The 15,376-nt window shown below is 39.2% G+C and overlaps 1 long non-coding RNA gene across 1 annotated transcript in view; it reads left to right on the top strand.

The window, feature by feature from the left end:
* The window catches only part of LOC310835418, a 143,733-nt gene that overhangs the window by 20,706 nt on the left and 107,651 nt on the right, over window positions 1-15,376 (top strand). The gene's annotated exons all lie outside the window — the stretch shown is intronic.

Here is a 15,376-nt window from a genome sequence, read left to right as displayed (position 1 = left end):
TACTTATGAATATCTATTTAGCTTTCCAAAGGGCTTCTGTAGTGTTAATGGAAGCTGCTTTGGTGGGAGTAAGAGAGAAATTCTTTCCCATCTCTGATAAAAATCTGAAACAGAGGAATTCAGGAGTCTTAACCTGTGCCCTATATTTGGAGTATTACAAGTTTCCCATACTCGTATTTCTGTGCCTAGAAATACGAGTCTTGGTGACTAGTTTTTGTGTCTATGAATTTTCTTTGAAAATGGACATTAGGCAGAAGTGATAAACTCTTGAGGAACACGATGCTCTATAATAAAGGGTGTGAGTATAGAATGAACTTCTCATAGATTACTTTGATCAGTATGAGAATGACAAAGCAGAATACAATGCAGAGCTGGAGAGAGCATTGTGACTAGGTCTTAACTAGTGAAAAAAATACTTGAATACTTTGTTTTATTTTCTAGTTGTTGAGAAAAAGGGAGAGACTTCTGCTGATATAATTGGCACCTGTCTTTTGCTGTATCTGGGACCAATGTTCTGCAGCCCCTCAGCATGTGGGAACATTCTGTTAAGGCAATAAAGAAGTCTTCAGAGTTTTTAAAAACTTTGATACATAAGAAAAGAGAACTTTTTGACTAAAGAAGTGATGTAAACTCTTCATAGGAAATCAAAGTGAATAATTCTTCAGGAAAAATAGAAACTGTGCTGGTATAATTCTCTGTTTCTTCTTCTGTCAAATAGTTAAGATCCCATGACCATTTTGCTTTGATCTTACTCATAGCTTTGCTATCTCTTTGAAGCAGCATGGCACAAACTCTGGGCACCAGCTTATTAAAGCACAAGTTATTGTTAAAAGCAAATTCCAGCTGAGTACAAGCTGATTCAGATAAGATCCCTTCAAATTGTTTACAAAGAATACTGTTAAACTGGCAGGGGGAAAATGGAAAGAAAAGCTAGCCTGTAATTTGTTTTGGAATGTTTTTACTCACTTATGAGAAATTATTTCATTTTTCTTTAAAAATAAATAATGTTGAGTTTCTCCTCGGAAGAATAGTATATATTGTCAATGAGATTACATAGGCATACCTGGCAGGCATAATGTGTTTCCGGTTACTTGCCTTAAAAGCCCCTCTATGGAAACAGAACAAATGTCTTATTTAAAAACCCATGTAATATATGAGTACATTGTTCTTTCTTATCAGTACCATTGACTTACCTATATGTAAGCACCAAAACTGTTCCAGATTGTTTCTCTTCCACTGTAAAAATAGCCTGGCCAAATGAGTCTTGATTTTCTCAATTTTATTGATCATAGCGCTTGAGACAGACACTGTTGGGGATCATCTGTTCTTCCTCTGTCCTATGCCAGGGTTGAAGAAGAAGAGTCTGGATTTGATATCCCGCCTTTCACTCCCTTTAAGGAGTCTCAAAGCGGCTAACATTCTCCTTTCCCTTCCTCCCCCACAACAAACACTCTGTGAGGTGCGTGGGGCTGAGAGACTTCAAAGAAGTGTGACTGGCCCAAGGTCACCCAGCAGCTGCATGTGGAGGAGCGGAGACGCGAACCCGGTTTCCCAGATTACGAGTCCACCGCTCTTAACCACTACACCACACTGGGTTGGACGATTTCCACTAACACCCCAACTGAGGATGATGGACAACCAACCAATAAATCTTAGCTACAGTTGTGTACTGATTCTATCGAACCTCAGCTTGAATAATGGCTCTCTGTCTTCCACAGTACTTTTACACATCTCTTTAGAGTAGGAATAGGGAACCTGTGGTCCTGCAGATATTGTTGGACCATAACCCAGTTGGACACAGAACTAGGCTCAGAACACAATTGGGGGGGGGGAATGTCAAGAAAAAAATCTTGTTTATTTCATTTTTCAAACCAATGTTGAGGTCTGGTCACTCTCCCTATCTGCTCGAATGAACCTCAAAACCTCATATCCCTCGCCTATCTATCTACCCACCTTTCTACACCCACTTATCTGGGTTGCACTTACCAGTAGAAGCAAAAGGAGATGCAAAGCCTCAAAATAATACTGCAAAATGAACCTTCTTGAGGGTTGTGCCATTAAGGGTTCCCTGTCAAGGGAGAGATTGCCTTGAAAGGTAGCCTTAACCTTATGTTCCTGATCAAGGTTGTTATCAACAGAAATATATCAGCACTTTTTTGTTTTACAAGGACTGCTGTTATTTGTTCAAGACTCATTTTCTAGCACCATTTTGAGCCTTTGTTTCTTCTTTTGTTTCCTTTGGTCTTTGGTGCTACCTCCTCTTTCTTCCTCTCAGCACTCAACAGTGGCACCAATGGAATATAAAAAGACAGTGCGGCTCCCCTGCCCTCCCGACTGATACATTGCTATGGCTATCATTGTCAGGATTCACAGAATGCTGTGTGAGATAGTAAGTCTGCAGGCTTGAGTTTGCTAGCTGATGCAGCTGGCTGATGCAATCAGCCTGTAATACTTTGTATGGAAGTGCTGAGTCAGAATGACTCAGCAGTAATGTGCTGTCAGTTGATTGACTGTCATAGGTTTAAAAGGGAAACCTGTCCAGCAGTAAGGGTGTGGTGTAGAAGAGTGTGGTCAGAGAGATAGATAGAAAGGTATTCCTATTTGCGTTAAGGTGCAGTCAGGTACTCTGTTTGACTGTATGAACTGCTCGTGTATTATAGCCTGTAGATATTTGTATATATAAAAGGTAAAGGTAAAGGGACCCCTGACCATTAGGTCCAGTCGTGACTGACTTTGGGGTTGCGGCGCTCATCTTGCTTTATTGGCCAAGGGAGCCGGCGTACAGCTTCCGGGTCATGTGGCCAGCATGACTAAGCCGCTTCTGGCAAACCAGAACAGTGCACGGAAATGCCATTTACCTTCCAACCGGATCGGTACCTATTTATCTACTTGCACTCTGACGTGCTTTCGAACTGCTAGGCTGGCAGGAGCAGGGACCGAGCAATGGGAGCTGACTCCATCATGGGGATTCGAACTGCCAACCTTCTGATTGGCAAGTCCTAGGCTTTGTGGTTTAACCCACAGCGCCACCCGCGTCCCTTATTTGTATATATAGCTCACAATAAATATACTACACTGAAGAACCTGGAACTCTGAGCATTTCTGCTAAAGTGCCACGAAGAATTTGCAACAATCATCTGGGCACCAGTCCTCCCAGAGCTACAGAGGCCTATATATATCAAGGAAATCACTAGAATGATTTATTCGTCCTGTAAAGCTTAAATCTTCCAAACTGTCAAACACACAACTGCACAAGTTCCAAAGGGCTCCATCCAAAACAGTGTCTGCTACTTTTGTCTCATGCTGCTTAGACTGTGATTTGTGCAGCACCTGGAACATAGTAGGTGTGTTTATACATAATAAATCAGGATGAAACAGTTGCCTAGACATGCCAGCAAGTTCCACTCCAGACTGAAGGCTCCAGGTGGCCTTCCTGGTGTGCTTGACTTTGCAGAGACCTCTGACTACATACACAGGTAGTGCTGCCATTGCAAAGGCTATAGATTGCATGCCATAGGCTGGCCCTTCTTGTTTTGCTTCTGGCCCACAAAATGAATGAGTTTGGTGTGTCAGTGATACGCAATGAGGCCGTTTTAGACTGAAAGCCTTCAGCCAATCTAATCCACGATTACTTTACATGCAAAGGAAACTTTTATGCTTTGGTACATTTCTTACCTCCTGTTTATTTCTGATTTCCATGGGTGTTTGCATTAGCTTAAGAAACTGGACCTTACAACCCAACTGGTAGTTTTCTCTTCAGGACCAAGTTAGATATTGTGGACCATATTTTATTATCTGTCTCATGACAAATAATGATAGGAAATGCCATCTCTCTCTGTAGCTGGATTTTATTTAATGCCATTTGGTTGGGAGGGAATCATCAATGAGCATTTTCAATTCCACACTTGCATAAAACACTATTTCTTTGCCAGTGAGATGCCAGTGCCCTTCAGCAGGACTGTCAGCCTCCTTTCCAAGATAATGAACATATCACTCCTGCAATATATCTTTTCTCAAGCAGTGTGCTGCCTAAAAATTCAGAGGCATATTAAGAGTAAAAACCTCTGGTCCCTGTATGCCAACATGATGTGCTGCCACCAACCATGCCACTAAGTAGAAGCTATTAGGCTGTTGCAGTGGTCCGACCGCTAGTAATATTGAACTGCATGTCCTGGGGTAGCTCAGAACTAAAATTGAACCAGGATTACTGAGGAGTATATTTGAATACAAAAATATAGATGCCATCATTCAAACTCTGAAAATTAGTACGAGTAGCATGCTGCGAAGTTAAAGAGAAGCTGCTGAAATAATACAACAATCACAACCCTTCATTTCTGGCACTTTTAAAAGAGGTGTTGATGAAGGGGGGAAAACCCCACCGAAGATGTATAGCAGACACACAGCAGTAGCTTAGCCCAGAACTGTGGTTTTCTTCTTGTTTGACTCCACATAATTTGACTATTGTTTTCACATATTTATTTTCCTTATTTATTTTTAATTGGTGCATAGTCGTGCATTTGCCATTAGTTCAACATCTTTTAGTTTTATCTAAAAGCTTAATTAAGGGGATATTGTTCCCATGCTAATCATGCGAAATGAGATTGTGTCACAGAAATATTACAGTAGTTCTCATGTAGTGCCGAGGCAGATATTTCATTCAGTCATTCCCCAGCGTGACTGGGGAAACCCAGCCAGATGGGTGGGGTATAAATAATAAATTATTATTATAAATTATTATTATTATCATTATTTCCATAGTGAGAGCTCTGTAAATCTTCACTAAAATGTAACTTCATTCAGCAAAATTAATGATGCCCCATAATAATCTCTAGGGAATTGTGGAATGCCAGGTGCCCACTGGTGTGAAAGAAGTTTAGTGCAACATGGCAGTCTTTTGATCAAAATGGCACAGTTCCATAACGCAAAAGGTAATGCAGTGTAAAGAGAATATTAGAAACCAGGACAGAAGCACTAGCACAGGCATAGGCAAACTCGGCCCTCCAAATGTTTTGGGACTACAACTCCCTTCATCCCTGACCACTGGTCCTGTTAGCTAGTGATGATGGGAGTTGTAGTCCCAAAACATCTGAAGGGCTGAGTCTGCCTATGTCTGCACTAGCACCATTAATTACAACCATCAATGATTGTTTGCTGCTTTTTTTACTTAACACTATAGAGTTATTATTCATGGCCAAAGGTGGTCAAACAAAGATGGTTGTTAGACTTAGAAGAAGCACAATATAAAGTACTTCTCTGTGGGTTTCTACCTTGAAAGAGTGTAGTGTTGCAATGCTTGCATTGGGGGCAGAGCTAACCCTACATGTTTGTGGTATTGGCACCTCTTCCCAAGAGTGTGCCAACTGTGGGAAAGGTCCATGTGATTTGCCCTGACTATGCAGTTGTGACCCTTTCAGCATTACACGAATGTCACTGGAGGAAATATAGCACAAGTATAATGTTTTAAGAGTAAGCCTCTTTCTCCGCCCCAAGTTTTCTATTGTAAAACTGCACTTGTGAGCTTTCAAGGCTTGCAGACAAGGAAGGAGGGAATGAAATGATACTTCAGGAGACACTTTTATGTTTATATATATAGTTTATAGTGGTCTTCCTTAAATCTTAATTTATTGCTTCATAACTAATGAAAGAGCATCTACTCATTGAGCCATCTAGGAAGTGTTAGGACACACCTGCCCCAAGGTTCAACTGTTGATATTGCAGCAAAATGAGAAGCTACAAGCAACATCAAAGTTTATGTGGCTGTTCATTTTGGGCAATATATCTTTTAGACTGGAAAAAGATTAATTCTCCCCCCCCCAGCAATTTTATAACCAGCTTCAATCAACAGCTGTTGCAAGTGCTTCAACACTATCATTTTCCTTATGAGGTCATAGACATTTCTTATCTGAGCAGACCCAACGTACACTAGTAACTAGCACTTCTCCTTTACCTTTTTCCTGCCCAGAGACTGAAAGGGCAAAATATCTATGTGACATGAATGCAACCGGGGATTGGAGGGGGAAGGCACAGAGACCAAGGCAACAGTACCAGCAGTAAAAAGTGATTTATTAATTTCACCCATTCAAAAATTATCAGTTATGCATTGCATTCCCAGATGTTTGGCTGGGATGCAATTACAAATGATAGCTTCCTTCTCTATGGCCAGTCTAGTAGCACAGACGAAGTGCTGCCAAGATTTTTGCCTGAAAATGTCTCTTTCCCCAAAGTTTTCATAGTGTTGCTGTCTCCAGTTGCTCAGTTCTCTGAGGCTCTTTCTCCATTTACTCTGTCCAAAGTTGTATACCAGGGAAGCTGACATCATGATTACAGGGATCTTTATCCTTAATCAGGATGCTGCTTCCTTTCTGGAAAACTGTCACCCTGACTATGCAATTTCAGCCAGTTCTTGCCTTTTTAACTGTAATGAATACATGTGTGCATCAGACTTACTGAACAAAATAATATCTGACTTACTGTAGTGCATGGCATGTGTGTCTTGTCATATTTGGGTAAAATATAAACATGTATAAGAATATGCAGGGGATCCTCATAAGCATATGTGCCATTTCCTATTATTATTATTATTATTATTATTATTATTATTATTATTATTATATTTTATTATATTATATTATATTATATCAACACATGTTAGCAGCTTCTTTGGTGCCACTTTTCAGGTTGAGATCGGAGTTCATACTTTGAACAAGTTAAGTTTATCCCATGGATATTTCAATTATTCTAAAATTAAAGAATACCTTTAGAATACAACTCTAAGCATACTCATTTGGAAGAAAGCCCCACTGAACTCAGTCTGACTTACATTTGAGTAAACATGCATAGAATTGTTGAAGGAGGATCCATAGCTCGGTGTCAGAGAACATAAGGACATAAGAAGAGACTTCTAGATCAGGCCAATGGCCCGTCTAGTCCAGAATCCATTATGCTTGTATTAAGTTTTGTATTGGTAACTTTCATTCCCATAGAACACTATTTTTTCAGCATTGTATTTACACTAGTTGCCTACCTACCCAGTGGGTGTGTATGTGTGTGCACCCACCCCCACCACCCCCACCATTGTTAATATGCTGAAGACTGACATGGTATTTTTCATGTTGAGAAGTTGCTGAATTACAACTTATTACTAAACTGAAAACTATGGCGAGATCTGGTCTGAATAGAGATATTGGATTCTTCTCTCTAAAAATAGCTAAAGTTATTTTTTGGTCATCTGCATACTATCCCTTGCTTTTTCCTGTAGGGCTAATTGCAGTCGTTAACAGGCGTCAACAGGTTTACCATACCCACTGAGTCAATCACCCATCTCCTTCTACCCTTCTGAGAAAAAACCCACCCTCCCACTATATATAAGGGTCTAGTGACTTCTGTTTCAGTGTAACTGAAGAAGTGTGCATGCGCATGAAAGCTTATACCCAGAACAAACTTAGTTGGTCTCTAAGGTGCTACTGGACAATTTTTTATTTATGATATTTTCAGAAACGGATGTCTTGCATAATGCAGCCTGCCAGAATCTAGCATACATACAACACACAAGCAGAATAAACAGGGCTTTTTGTTCCAGCTCAGCAAATGTTCATAAGAAGTGTCTCGGATAATTCCATTGCTACAGTTGGAATGGTGGGCGAGTTGGGTTCCTATGTTATTTAGCTTCCCCTTTCTTGCCAATTTGGCATATTTTCCCCATCTTCCTCCCCCCCCAACTCATGTGTGCTTGCCAGACAAAATTTCACCAAATTCTCAAAGCTATAATTAAAAGCTACATTTAGTTAAAGTAAATTAGGAGTTACAATAAAGTGGAAGGAACATGTGAAATGAATAATTAACATGGTATAGACTTCGGCATCATAATTAAGATTAACTACTGCATATATTCAAACTAGATTAGCACAACCATTGAAAGCAGCAATGAGCTCAGTGGGAAGAGTCTATGCATTCACTAAATAATGTGTTATGAAGAGTGTTCCAAAAACATTAAGCATAAGGTTGTCATATATAAGATGATTAAAGTTTTACACAAAAGAAGCTGTAATTCCAGTAAATGAAGTAATTTCATTTCCCTGCTGCTTCCACCTTTAGGAATATACTGTAAATGGAAAATGGCTCAATATGAAATCTTGCTAAATAGAATATGAATCCCCTTGTCTCAAGCTAATGAGTCTTGGATACCTGCACACACAAAAATTCTGTGTATTTTAATCGCTGGTTGCACTATGAGTTCCACAGGAGACCCACTTTTCATTTAAATTAACACTTCCATTGTCTTACAGTTAACTAAAGTAAATGTCAGATTTTGCTTCATGATAGCATCTCTGTCTTTCTCTTTAAAAGTATGCTACTTATGCCTCGCTTAGAGACAACAGCACCTCTTCCTGTTTCCTTTTGGTAAAAGCACTGTCACATTTTTATGCCCAGTGATGATTGGTTCTTAGGATAAATGCCAAATATCTATGCATGGCTCAGTCACCCCCCCCCCCCCAATAAAAAGACAAATCAGTGGCCTCTATTCACTGCATGACTCCCTGACTGGTTGTCATTGCACAAATGACTTCTTTGAAAAACAAGGAGTCCCAGTTATAATTAGAGAAATATGGCTAAGGGAAGAGAATTGTTGGTTCTTTTTGAGGGGTGAGGTGATGATCGAGGAAAGTATGTCATACAAAAAACAGGGGGGGGGGGACAAAAATAAGCCCTGTACCTTTACCTTTAATTTCAAAATTGGATAATATCCAGAATATTCTAGCTATGATAGATAAGTTTTTGATGTCATATCCAGTATCACAGGATAGAGATAGAGAGAGATAGATAGATGATAGATGATAGATAGATAGATAGATAGATAGATAGATAGATAGATATAGATAGAGATGAAGCATTTTTAGAAAGAGAAAGGAAATGCTATTTTTCAGTTACCTTTGTTGAGGTATATTACAAAAGCCATGGCTATCACAACACATAAATTAAAAAAATGGTAAGAACGGTTATAGTTTATCATATTGTATAGTATTTAGCCCATTTTGAAACCAGCTTTTATTTTTTTAACATCTTTATTTTATTTTTCATGCAATTACAAAACTAACCCCCCCCACTCAAACAGAATTTGAGATGACTAATATACTTCTTGAATAGCACTCATCCACACATCAGTACAAATGCTTTTGATGTAACCACGTTTCCTTCCATTAAAATAGCAAAATAGAGTTTCTCCCAGATAGCACACAGTGGTACCCAACTAAGTTTCACTCAGAGTAGACCTATTAAAATTAATGGCCCTAACTTAGTCATGTTCATCAATTTAATTGGGTCTATTCTGAGTAAAACTTGGATATAGGAGGGAAGAATGTGGTTGCACTCAGGGGTCCTGCTTGTTGGCTTCCGGGGGACATCTGGTTGGTGACTGTGAGATGGGTCACGGGCCTGATCTGGCAAGGCTATCCATCTGCTCTCAATGCTAGTTCTCTATAATACGATATATACAACCAAGTGCTTGAGTTCCACAATATGGGTCCTAACGTAAGTCCTTCATGCATGTGAGCCTCAATGTAAAGTGCTCCTGTCACACATAGTCATTATTCGCCACATTTTGTATTCACATATTCCATTTGGTACGTGGTTCATAAGAGGGGCACAGATTGCACTGCAGGCCCAGTAACTGCATGGACCACTTGGGGCCCCCAGATATTCTAGTCTGTTCAGGAGCAGCCCAACCCTGCTGCTGTCCAGGCCCACCCCATAAAGCAACATGAGTATGGCACAGCACCACTCTGGTCACTCATGAACTTGCCAGTGCCTTAAGAACCACAAAGGGGGTTTCCCCTCTGCATTCTATCATTAAGGTATGTCCATTATTTGGTGATACAGTGGAGGACATTCTCTGTGATGGTATTCATCTGTTGAACCCCCGCCCCCTTCAGCTGTGTGACCGTGAGGACTTTATTATCACATCAGTGATAATCTTAAGGGTGACTGATGTGAATTCCCTCCACTATTAAAAGCCAATATTTTATGAAATATTATTTACATGCAGTTATTATATGGTGGCAGTAATTGGAGTGGGATGTCTGAATTCAAAACAAACAGAATTCAGAAACACACTATGCATGAATTTTCTACATCAGCACCAACTACTGTTCTAGACTTTTAAATGGAAAAGAGAACAAAGCAGAATTAATTGTTGCAGATCCTTGTTTGGATGTACTTATTTTTGCATTGTTTTACTTCACATAATATGAAGCTGATTTTCTTTCTCAGATGAAGAGTTTAGTTATTGCTGAAACAGCCTGGTGCAATATAAAACATCCAAAGTGCATTTTGATCCTTCTGAAATTCTCCGTGACTATTTATGCATTTTGTTTATCTTCATGTATATCACACACCCCTCCCTCTGGTCTCCCGGGAAGTGTTTTTAAGGTTTAAATAATGTGCAACCTGTTCTCTCAGTGATATTGCCACCATCTGAAAATAGAAATGTCACAAACAGAAGAGATACAGTGTTGCAGGACCCTTTCAAATGGCACCCAGAAACAAACAAGCATGTATATATCTGAAGCCCAGCTGCTCTGCCTCACATTGACTGCTGAATGCCAACAACTAAATCCGAAAACACAAAGTGGCTCAGAAGTTACTACAATATTTTGACTCATGCGTACTTTATATTCACATGTAATCCACACGTCAGCACTTCATTCTTGAATAAGATGAGAGAAATGTAGCATTTACTGTACAGCAAATATTGTAATTTAGCATTTCCACTCATTCCCTCTCATTCCTAGAAAGGAAGAAGGAAAACAACCTACTAATTGCCAGGCAGTTCCAACTTGACTGATGTAAGACAGTCAAGCTTTTGAAAGACCAAATTTAAACATTATATACTGGAAAGTTCTTATTACAGATAGGTAGCCGTGTTGGTCTGCCATAGTCAAAACAAAAAAAATTCCTCCCAGTAGCACCTTAAAGACCAACTAAGTCAGTTCTTGGTATGAGCTTTCGTGTGCATGCACACTTCTTCAGATACACACTTGTACTCTGTGTGTATCTGAAGAAGTGTGCATGCACACGAAAGCTCATACCAAGAACTGACTTAGTTGGTCTTTAAGGTGCTACTGGAAGGAATTTTTTTTGTTTTGGAAAGTTCTTAGTTGCACTAACACTGCAAAGGAGCAGTTGAAAACTCCTGTGCATAGCTGCACCAGAACCCAATCTGAGCACACCTCTCCATTAACCCATGATTCTTGGAATATCAAGACTTTCCAAACAGGGCGCACCATGACTTCCATACATAAAGGGCAGTGTAATGCCCTAAGTATTTATGCAGCACTGTAAATACAAAGCTCATTATGCAGTGTAAACACAAGGAAAAAATCCATGTGTGACAACGTCTGTGCTCAACATTTCACTGAATAACTGAAGCCAGATGCATTTTGAACCAGGCAATGAATTTTTCATAGAAATCCCTAACTTTGGACCAGGAATACAGAACAAGGAAGATTTTTAAAATACAGTGGTACCTCAGGTTAAGAATTTAATTCGTTCTGGAGGTCTGTTCTTAACCTGAAACTGTTCTTAACCTGAGGTACCACTGTAGCTAATGGTGCCTCTTGCTGCTGCCGCTCCGCCGCTGAGCAATTTCTGTTCTTATTCTGAAGCAAATTCTTAACCCAAGGTACTATTTCTAGGTTAGTGGAGTCTGTAACCTGAAGCGTCTGTAACCCGAGGTACCACTGTATGTATCTTACACATTTCAATAAATTATATTTTCCTCAAGATTTGTCAAAATGGTGAGATATTATTTTGGAAAATTTATGCAATGTATATGCAGTTAACTAGAAGAATGGTTTGGTATCCTGAAAAGCATGTACAAAAGATATAAAACATTTTGTGTTTTGTGTCTAATTGGGAACTTCATTCCTACATTTATTGAATTGGTGAACATTGCAATTTTTGGAACCAAAATACTACAGATATCAGAGAGTCTAAATCCCACTATAACAAGCATATAATTTTATTTTTACAAGCCTATAATAGTGATATTTGTGGGTTTAGCAAGTATTTTTGGTATACGTGTGTCTGTTCTTACTCACATTAAAATTGTAATACTTTCCCGTGAAGTAAAAATTTGTACATTTCTTCTTCAAATCTGGAGCTCTGATGTACTGTAAAATTGTTCAGCTCCTTGTATTCTAGTTAGAAGTTGAAACTTTGCACATACAGTCATACCTCGGGATAAATACGCTTCAGGTTGAGCACTTTCGGGTTGCACTCCACGGCGACCAAAAGTAATGGAGCGCGTTACTTCCAGATTTCGCTGCTCTCACATGCGCAGATGGTCAAAATGACATCACGCGCATGCGCAAAAGAGGAGAGACGCGACCAGTGCAGACACGCTGTCGCGTCTTACGTTCTGTTCGGGATGCGAACGGGGCTCCGGAATGGATCCCGTTCGCATCCCGAGGTACCACTGTACTTAGCCCAAGACACTTTGATTATTAGTAGAAATGTTAGAAGGAGACCTATCTGTTCCTATAAATGAATAGCTAAAACTCTATTACAAAATGATTAACACAGAAAAAACTTGAAATGTGGCACTTATTCCAAGGCAAATTGGCAAACTAGAAAATGTTGAATATTGGATTTTATTACTAGTATTATTGAATTTATATGCTGCACTATACCCACAGGCTTTATGTAACATGTGGGGCATCACATTTACCTTATCCAGTGGCAGAACTTCATTCTCCAGTACCGGCGGGGGGGGGGGCAGAGAGCAGGCAGGGGCTGGTGTGCATCCCGGGGGCGTGGCACACTGCCCGCAGGAGCGTAACATGCGTCCTGGGGGCGTGGCGCCTAGCATGGGCAGCGGGGCAGCTGCAATGGCACCCCACCAGGATTGCGCTGCCAGGGGCGGTGCGCTCCCCCCCCCCACTCCTCTTCCTCTACCAGTGATCTTATCATAGATGGGAACACTTTAGCACACAGCAAGCCCTAGTCAGAATGTTTTTATTTATAAAGGTATTTACATACCACCTCATAAAATATCAGGGCAATGTACTGCAGTTTAAAAGTATTAAAAAGCGATCAAAACCTGTACAAAAGAAAATGACTGATTAATTAAAATAAAACCTAAACAACTACATAGGCAGAAAGTCAAGAGTGAGGATTCCTGCTGATGCTGGGGTACAGGGGCTCATTTCATAATTTAATATGGGAGAGGGACCACCCCACACAGCAGCCAGGAACATTGTTCTCTGCCTGCAAAACGCATGCTTAATTTACTAGTATAGTATACAAGCATGGTGGCGTAGCTTTTTCCATGTGGTTTCCAGATGAACAAACATGAAAATTAATTAAAAGCACTTTCTCAAAAGTGCAAGCATTACTCCAAATGAAAGCAAATTCTAATTTTACAATGTAAATATATTCTTTGATAGAAATGAGAAAAGGAAATACAGTCCATAGCTTTATGGATTTACATAATACAGCTTCAGGTCTCTCAAGCTGAGTGCTAGGGACCATTAGTGTAACAATAAATTTTAGTTTATAGCAGTATAATTGCAGGTCCTAAGTTTAGCTAATATTAATAGCCTTATCAATTACAGTGTCATAAACATACTTTATAGTGGTATAAATATTGATATTAATGCAATCAAGCATCGCTGTACTAATTCACAGTTTTGAGTCTGATTCAGCTAGCTATACTCAGCGTTTCAAGTTTAGAACTGCTGTCAGGGTGGATCTCCGAATACAATAATTTCACGTGCAATTCTAATCACATTTTAATATGGATGGAGACAAATAAGCTCTGTTAAATTGAAGCATTTCAGGTGGAAGCAGTTTTCATCTTGTAAAGTGCACTCATTAAAATCAAACCATTTTGTACAGGGATAGTACTGAGATGAAATATTAATTTTGCACTTAAAGACACAGTCATGATGATCCATAACTCTAACAGCAACACAAACTTCACATTGAAAAGTACAGGAAGCTACAATTTCCTCCTCTGATACCTAGCGAAGATGACATTTGAATTAATGCATTTCTTTGTGCATTATAAGCGTTGAACTATATGAACCCCACTAGAACACTGCTCAGGAAGATGATTTGTTACGAACCAGGACTTAGCAATAGACACTCTTTTACACTAGTTGTCATCTTTTTCTGGCATACTTTTAACAATTCCACAGCAGATAAAAATTCAAGCTTTTAACAACTCCATGGCAGGCATGACAATTAAAACTTTACCGGTTGAATTTCTTCCTAATGTTGCTTTGCTTTCAGGAAAAAGTAGAAGCCCTTCTTTGGTTAATTGAAATAAACTATCCTTTAGATGTTTCACTAGTAAGTAACCTATTTATTTACACACAAAAAGTAAGTTACTTTTTAATGCTAAACATTTGAGAGATGGTTTATCCAGCAGAACCAGGATCAAACTATATATATCTTTTTGTATTTGTCTCGTAAGCAACTAACTAGACATAGTCAAATTTATCACATACCTTGGGGAGTTTTTAAGGACTTTTGAAAGAGGTCTGAGGCAGCCATTCTAAACAGACCAGGGAGCAAGCTCCATTTAACACTCTTACTTCCAACCAAACATGCATAAAATAGTGCTGTCATTCAACATATTCAAATAAATAAATCAGTTAAGTAACAAATTTGTACTTCACTGTTACAACAGACCAACTTAAATAAATTAATTTGAGTTAGCTATGGCTAACTTTGACTAGCAACTTTGACTTGATTTCAGAGAGTCTCCTCTGAGTACAGCTTTGCTGAATATAAGGACAATTTAAATGGCAAAACAGCTTAAAGGAAAATTCCACTATCAATTGGCAGCTCAGTAACCTCAGATCTCTTCCCTGGCAGGAAGTAAAATAAATAAAGATGTAATACCAAATTATTTTTAACTCAAAACACAGAATTGTTTGTGCACATATGTCAAAGTTTAGAAACCTTCAATCTAACGTTAAGGTTTTCTTTCTATCCTCATTGTCAATTGACTTGTGGTATGGAAATGGATACATGCCAACTTTTTGTCTATATTTAAATTTAATTTACATTTAATTTAATGATTTTCCTTCAGGAGAATGTGCTGGTTTACAAAAGTCTTAATAAGTCAAGACATCTCTTCAGAGTAAAACAAAGCCTGATGGCATTGTGTGCTTCATTAAGATGTCATAGGGTGCAATCCTATATTGAAGAACTGCCAAGTCAGAGGGTATAGGATTCAGCGGAAGACCTTCTATGCTGAAAGAATACTGGATATTCTGCTTTCATAATATATATACTGGTAGAATGGCTGAAATGGAATTGTGGGCAGAATGAGAGTGGCAAAGGGTAGCAGCACACTAAATCTAATTCTGTA

This window comes from Podarcis gaigeae (assembly GCF_964106915.1).
Source record: "Podarcis gaigeae genome assembly, chromosome: 2".
Classification (NCBI taxonomy): Eukaryota; Metazoa; Chordata; class Lepidosauria; order Squamata; family Lacertidae; genus Podarcis; species Podarcis gaigeae.
This window is presented reverse-complemented; position numbering and strand designations above follow the sequence as displayed.